Source organism: Cryptomeria japonica, chromosome 1 (genome assembly GCF_030272615.1).
Source record: "Cryptomeria japonica chromosome 1, Sugi_1.0, whole genome shotgun sequence".
Classification (NCBI taxonomy): domain Eukaryota; kingdom Viridiplantae; phylum Streptophyta; class Pinopsida; order Cupressales; family Cupressaceae; genus Cryptomeria; species Cryptomeria japonica.
The window spans coordinates 296,576,965-296,584,774 of NC_081405.1; positions in this window are offsets into that span (position 1 = coordinate 296,576,965).

Below are 7,810 nucleotides of genomic sequence, written 5' to 3' on the forward strand. Positions count from 1 at the left end.
AAAATGTTATTCATGATGAACATGTTACTCCTCTTGCTTCTGATAGTGAATATGAACTTGTTGATATTGATAATCTTTTATCTAATGAATTTTCTAAAGCACTTATCCTAGCTCCTAGACAAGAACAACGTGGCTTGGAACATGAACATAGCCCTTGTTTGGATCTTGTGATAGCTCCATCTGCTGTGTTGGATGTTCTTCCTCTAGCGTGTTCCCTGCCTTCCCGAAACATTGATCAGCAAGATCGGGGGGTAGATGACGTGCTAGACTAGTTACATTTAGCATAGCAGATTCTCTCCCCCTCTCTTTTGTTACTTCTTCTATATGTTATTCTCATTCTTCTATTTGTTGTCCTTAGTGTTGTCTACTTGAGGACAATGCAAAGCATTGAGATCTCTTTTGGTCTCTCTCATGTTGACTCAAAAGACACATGTGTTCCCTTCTTCTAGGTGACCTTCCTTGATTGGGGAATGAAGAACAATTATGCATACATACATATGATATATATACATGACTTATCATACAGCATACTGACCCTGAGGAAAGCGAAGTCACCTCGTGCTTTGTGTTTGTGTCCATTATCCTTGGGTTTATCTCACACTTGGGGGCTAAATCTTTGTGATAACGTGCTCCTTTCCTTTCTCATCTCTTATGTGTATCACTATGTTAAAACAATCACCCCCGTTGAGGCGTGTGCGATCGCTTTAACGTAGGGGGGCATACACCCTGTCTATCCTTTCGAAATACTTGAAAATTTCTTGGCGAACTTAGCTTTGCCTTGAAAATTTTTGGTATTTCTTTTTGCATGACTCATAGTGAGGGAACCTTACTACTGACAGTCATGGTTCTCCCTTGTGATCTTCCCTTTTACTTTGTCAATCAAAGTCGTAAGATCCTTAGTCCATTGGGGGCTTGGTATGTCTTGCCTCCTTAACGTGGTGAAAGTCTTTCAATGACTGTTCCTTGTACTTTACCAGAAGTATGAGCATACATACTCCCGCTAAAGTGGGGGCTAAATGTAGCGTCCTAAAATTGCGACACTTGCAATTTCGATGACATTTCGGTCTTCACGATGGCGACGCAACACGCAACCTGAATGGAGACCCCGAAACCTGTTTTTGACACCAAAAACTGCATTTTCTAGCACCCTGGCCTGAACCTCCTTTGCACCCTGCTGTCCCGGGAGGTGGGACCAGAGCGCCCAGTGCCCTGGTCCCCCAGGACCATGGCACCCAACACCTTGGTCCCTGGGCCTATTTTGGGCCCGGTCTCCTAAGGGGTCTCGGGTCTTTTTGTTTGCAAATTGGAAAATTAACTTTCCTGGTCGGCCTAAGGTCGGGAAAATCAGTTTTTTAACCCTAATTGGCAAGTATATAAACTACATTTTTCTCTTTCATTTGGCATATATGAAGAGGATATGTGTACAAGCATGGAAACTATACTCAAGTATTCAAGCATTCAAGCATTCCTTCAAGCATTCCTTCCAAGTCTCCATTCAAGGCTAAGTGTTGCATTCAAGTCAAGGATTCAACCATTGAAGAGGAGATCACTTACTACATACTACTACAACATACAACAAAGAACAACATCTAAACCTTCGCACATAAGGATACAAACATCCTTAGAACAAGGTATTAGTACTTGTTTTACATTACAGACATTTACATTTATAGCATTTCTCATTTCTTGGTTAATTCCAAAACTGGGGTTTGACCTAAAGGCAAACCCCTAATCCCTAACCCCCCAATCGTCTCCGCTTTTCTGTGTGTAGGTTGCAGGTACGCGGCTGAAATTGAAGATCTAGAATCCTTGTGCAGAGACGAACAGATCCCCCTTCATTTCGCGGATTTTTCGGAGGACCGTGGCGCCGGGCGCCATCGTCTGGACAACTTTTGCTCAAATTTGCAGGACAACGCCGTATCGACATTTTACTGCTAATTCCAGGTCCGCAGCTTCATACTATATCCCTATCTCAGTTTATAAGCGAATCTTTATCATTTTCTATGCATTCCTAGCTTAATTCTCCTATGCACATTCTTTACAAAAGAGGGTAGCCTTGCTTTCTTAACCCCTTGAAACACATTTAGCATCCAATCTTGCCTTGTGTGGGATTGGATCTTGTGAGTTTCAACCCCTCTTTTGAATGTAAAGTCTCTCCCCTAAGTGAAAACCATCAACCCTAGCGAACCTCCCTTCTCTCTCCTCGGAGTTGGAAGAGGGGAGAGCAACTAGGGTTCGATTGCGATTTTCCGCTTTACAATGATGAACAAGGATCCTCTTCCTGACCCAAATGAGTTTCTCACTTCCTGTGCTCTTAGGATCCCTTTCATAGGTGGTTCTTCAACTGGTAGCTCTCAAAACAATTCTCCAACGAACTCTACATTGCCTTCTCCTCCTGCTATTGACCATGATTCTATTGTCACTATTAATTTTGACCGAATCTAGTCCTTAGAGGAGATCCTAAGAGACTTTGAAGGGTTCCTTAATCGAGAGAATGTTCTCCCCCATGTGGGGAACATAGTTAATACCTTGAGGGATATGCTCATCTTGGATAAGAGAGGTGTAGAGATGCTAGGAGCATTGTCCATGATTGTGAAGAGTCACGTACCTCTAGAAGATGCTTCTCCTCAGGATGGTCAATGAGATGTTTGGGGTTCTCATCTGAGTGTCGACATACTTGGTTGGACAGTGCATATGGTTGACCTCAGGCCCACCATTCAAGGAATCAATACCTCTACTACTCTGCTGGGTTATACGAGTGTGTCTAGTGGCTCAACTTTTGCTTCCGCTTCAGCTCACATATCTATGGTTAGCACTAGCACTACATCTACCAGTAGTACTAGTCCTGCTAGAGGTTCTGATGGAGGTGGTGGTAGATCTGGCCCACCTCCACCTCCTCCGCCTTCTAATCCTATCGTGAATACAATCTTGTAGAACATGGGGCAGGTGCAGTTGTAGCTAATGAGCCTAGCCTTTGCTTCTGGTCAATCATCTGCCACTACGTACTATAGGAAGAGCCCCCTTGATACTACCATTATGAATACTATCCTTCCCACCACAGCTGAATCATTGAAGTTTGATAGGTTCAATGGTGATTGGGAATCGAATGTGCATATAGATTTTTTCATGACTATATGTAGTGATTACCATAGTTTGGATTTTGTTCTACTCAAGCTGTTCTCCCGTTCCTTCAAGGGGACAATATTAGAAAGTTATAGCTCTCTGCCTGATCATTCCATTCGTACCTTTGATCAACTTATGGATTTTTTCCTCAAGCAGTTTCAAGGGAACATTGGTAGTAGGGTAACTATTGTTGACCTTGTTCATTGTAAACAAAAGCCTAATGAGAAGGTCACATATTTCATCTCTAGGTACTAGGTGATATCCACTACGACCCCCTTTGCCCTGCCAGATAGCAACCTATAGAGAATGTTGATCTACAATCTACAACCGAGATTGAGGAAGAAATTATCCCTTAACCGATATCAGAAATTTGCAAACATGTGCTCTTCTCTTACTAATTATCAACACACTGTGTCACAGTTCAGAGATGTCACTTCAAACCCTTGGGGTGGGTCCTTTGTAGGTACATCAATGAAAGGGTCTAGAACGAATAAAGCAGTGGCCAATGTCATGGATACTCCTTCGACAACTTCCGTACAAATCTCACAACATAATATAGTTTTTACTAAGTTGAATTACTCTTACCTAAGCATAATGCAATGGTTTTTGAAAGACAACCTTATCACCCTTCCAGAGATTAAACCGCTATCTAATAGTTGACCCTACCCCTGTTGGAATGATGGATAAAAGTTCTACCACTATCACCATGTGCATGGTCACTACATTGAGTGGTGTTATCATCTCTGACATAATGTTCAAGACCACATTGACAATGGTGCAATCAAGGTAGATGTGCGAAAGCAAAAATCAAACAAGTTTGTTGATAAAACTAACCGTGACTTGCAGATTTATACTGATCCTTTCCCTCACACTCGACAAACCTTAGATTTATATACCTATCCTTTCCCTCCATACATGACAAAATTTATCTCTGCATTGGATCCTTCTTTGGATGATGGTCCATATGTGAACATGGTCACCATCACTCACATTACATCAGCCCTAGCCCAAAAGGGGAAGGTATTTTATTTTTCTTTGTCATTTAACCCTCTAGATGCCTCGTATTGCGGAGAGCCTACTCTTCTTTATGTCCATGCTAAGATAAATGATTAAACAATATTAGGCATGATGGTTGATCCATCAAGAAGGGTTGACGTTATCACAAAGGAGACTCTCCTTATGAATGCTTGGCATAGGCTTGCGTATGAAGAGTGCTGCACAAATTTGAGGAAGCATGATGGATTCTCCATCTGTCCCTTGGGTAGTATCACCTTGACGGTCCTCATAGGACCTAAGCCAGTATCCTCCATGTTCATGATCATTCCTGAATCAAACATCTTCTGGGCTAAGCTCAGTATTCTTTGGTTGATCGCTATGGAGGCAGTACCTTCGGTTGTCCACAAATGTCTTAAGTTACCCCATCAGGGCACAATGCATGCCATCCAAGATACTAGATATCGACCCCTGATTGCCCATGGAGATTTTTAATTAGACCACTTTTGGCCTGCTCTGGTGGGGCCCATGCTTCCTTGCAGTGATTTGATGTACCATGCTTACTATCAATATAAGATGAGGGAGTCAACCCTTAAATCTGCGCAACCTAGTGTTTTTTTGCCATCTCTTGCATCGACCCCTTCCTTCATCGATTTCAGTCTTGTAATGGGTAGTGCCTTTTGTTCCCCCATCGAGGGATGAGGCTAAGCCTTCTCCCTCTAATAGACCTTCACATCCACCTAGGACCACACAACATCTAGTGGTGTCTGATGTTCCTATGACTGTGCCTAGTGCAGCCAAGGGAAAGGCTCCTATGTTGTCGAATTCTACAACCCGCCCTCCCTTCAAGCTACCGACCATGGCTGATATTCCTCGGCCCTCTCGTTATAAAAAAGGGAGGCACTCTTCTCATGTTCACTCGTCACCACTTGCTCTTGCTTCACAACTTGCATTGGCCCCCTTAGTTCCCTCTGATGCTCCTCAAGAAAAGCGGGGTAGGGCACCCATTGTTGTGGATATGGTGCCTCTCCAAGATGCACCTCTTGTTCCATCGGTTGGACCTTGTCCTATCCTAACATGGTTCCAGAGGCCTCTCCTTTGGAGCGTGATGCTCCCGAATCCTCTCAGGCTTCGGTTGGTGGTCCTCACCTTCATCAAAATTGACATGCACGTGAGCGTAAATGCTTTTGACGAGCCAAAGCTCGAGAGTGTGATGCTGCTTTGCAGTCTATTGGGGAATAATCGACACCCAACATCGTTGTCTCGGAGCCCATCTTTGTGGCTGTCTCTATCTCCGCATCTACTTTAGTTTTGCTTCCTGCTACTTCAGGACCTTTTGATCAACCTCCCCCTAAATGGGTGCAGGTTTTCATTTCTCCCTCTTTGGAGCCACCTCTTATCACTTCTTTGCCAAACATACCTCCCTTGTCCCAACCTCTTAATATGTTTCACATGCAGGTGATGCCTAGCGTAGCTTTGTTTGCCCCGCTTGTTTTACCACCACTCCAGCATTCAAGTTTTCTTGGGGTCTTGCAATCTTCTATGGTCGATAGGAGGCCTGACACTCTTATCTCGTCTAATTGAAAGTTTGAGTAGAGCCCCATCTCGGAGTTTCAATGATGAAAATACTCATAGGTATGCTGCTCATCTCTTCCTCTTCCTGTCTTAGTTCCCGTTGGTTTGCCTGTCTTTGTATGTGTGATTGAGAAGGCCCCGCCTTCTCCCAATTTTTTCGCCGTCCCTCTTCCAGAGGCTGATAGTCCTATTCTTGTTTCATCTTCTCCGAGTGAGTCACATGCTTCCTCCATGGAAGCTTTCATGTTTGACTCTTTGGAGGACACCCTGGCCTTGTTTATGATCTTCAGGTGATGATTGACCCTTGCCTACTCCAAGCCCATAGACGAAGACATCGCTATTGTTTTGTCTCTTTCTCTCTTTATTGGTGAGGCATCCAATGCAACCCTTGTGATAGTCCCTCTTGAGCTTGCCCCCCTTCTCCCTATGACCTAGATTGGGAGGATGATGATCTCTTATGAGACAACCTTTAGATATCTGTCTTTTTTTTTCTCTATATTTGTTTGCTTGTATGTATGATTGTGTTTGCTTGTGCTTGCTTTATCTAATCATTTCCTCCCGAAGGACTCGGGTTACTCCGTAGGTACTTGGATATGAGAGGTTGACTATCTTTATCCTTTGTGCTCTCTAGAAGGACCCAAGTTACCCCGTAGGTGCTTGGATACTGAGGATTTTCTATTGTATACATTCTTCTATTAGTCTCTCTACTTCTTCTATCTGTCGTATCTTTCTTTTTGACATTCGGGAATGATGCAAAGAGCTGGGGGTATCCTTTGCCTTCTTCCATGTTGACTTGAATTTTTATTTTATCTTTGTCTTCATGTGCTCTCCTTCAGATCCAAAAAATTTGGAACTATGATGATATACCCATCTTGCAGTTGCATTACATATCTTTTGTCACTGCTATGGGTTTTGATGCCAGACTATTGGACACCCTATCCTCTTGCCTTTTATCGCTGATGTGGATATTTATGTGTCATCCTCACATGGTGGCATTCAACAGAAACATCTTGATATGTTGACGTACCACAACTTCTCTTCTCCTTAGAATGACATGCCTTCCTTGCATATCATTCTAAGGGGGGGCATCATACCCGCATTTAGCTTTTTAGCTTTTGTATTGGTTCCTTTTATCAGCTACTCTTCCATGTTTGCCTAGGTGGGGGCCAAACCACTCGATCTTTTAATTTTTGAAGATCGCTTAGGTGGGGCCAAAACACTTGATCTTTTTCTTTTCCAAGATTGCCTACATGGGGGCCAAACCATTCTTGATCTATCATTCTTGTTTTCCTTTGTATGGGCCAATCTACTACTTACCAAATTTATTTGCCCTATCACATGGCTATCTAGTGTATTGCTACCCATGCTGACAAATCTATCTTTATCTGCCCTATCACATGGCTATTTAGCGTATCACTACCTATGTTGGCAATTATCATGCCCTATCGTATGGCTATCTAGCATAACACACCTTGCTACTCATACCAACGTATCTTATATTTTGGTAGCTGCTTGTCTTGTATCTTTTCGTGACCAGGGGATTTTATCCAAAGTGAGGTTCGAAACCATTACGTTATCTTATCCATTTCTTTATATTATCATCCATCATGTTAGTCTCCAACTAATGTGTTTGTGATGTGCGAAATAGCAACGTCTATTCCAAATCTCAGAATCGTCTCGTTGGGGGAAACCTCATTTGATCAATGAAAATCTGCTTCCCTATCATGACTTTCTTTTTCTTTATCTTCCTCTACTTTAGCTTCGTATCCCTTGGCAAAGGCATGCTCACTAAAGTGGGGGCAAAATGTAATATAAAAAATATTCCCCCCTTGCAATTAATGGCACCTTCCTCCATGTCATCGGAGACTGGGCTTCGTCACCTTGTCTTTTTGTCCACTCAGATTATCCTTGTCAGCTCCAAGTAGAAGCATTACTAACTCCACCAACTTGTCATCTTGAGGGACTAAGGTGAAACGCAAAGACATCCACATGGCGCGCTAGCATCCCACAAACTTGACAGTCCACTGGTGGTCATTTGAGCATTACGCCTATGCCTAGGAGGAATCATAATACAAATGTGCCCACCGATTCCTTCCCAGGCTTTTATCTTCCACTTTGA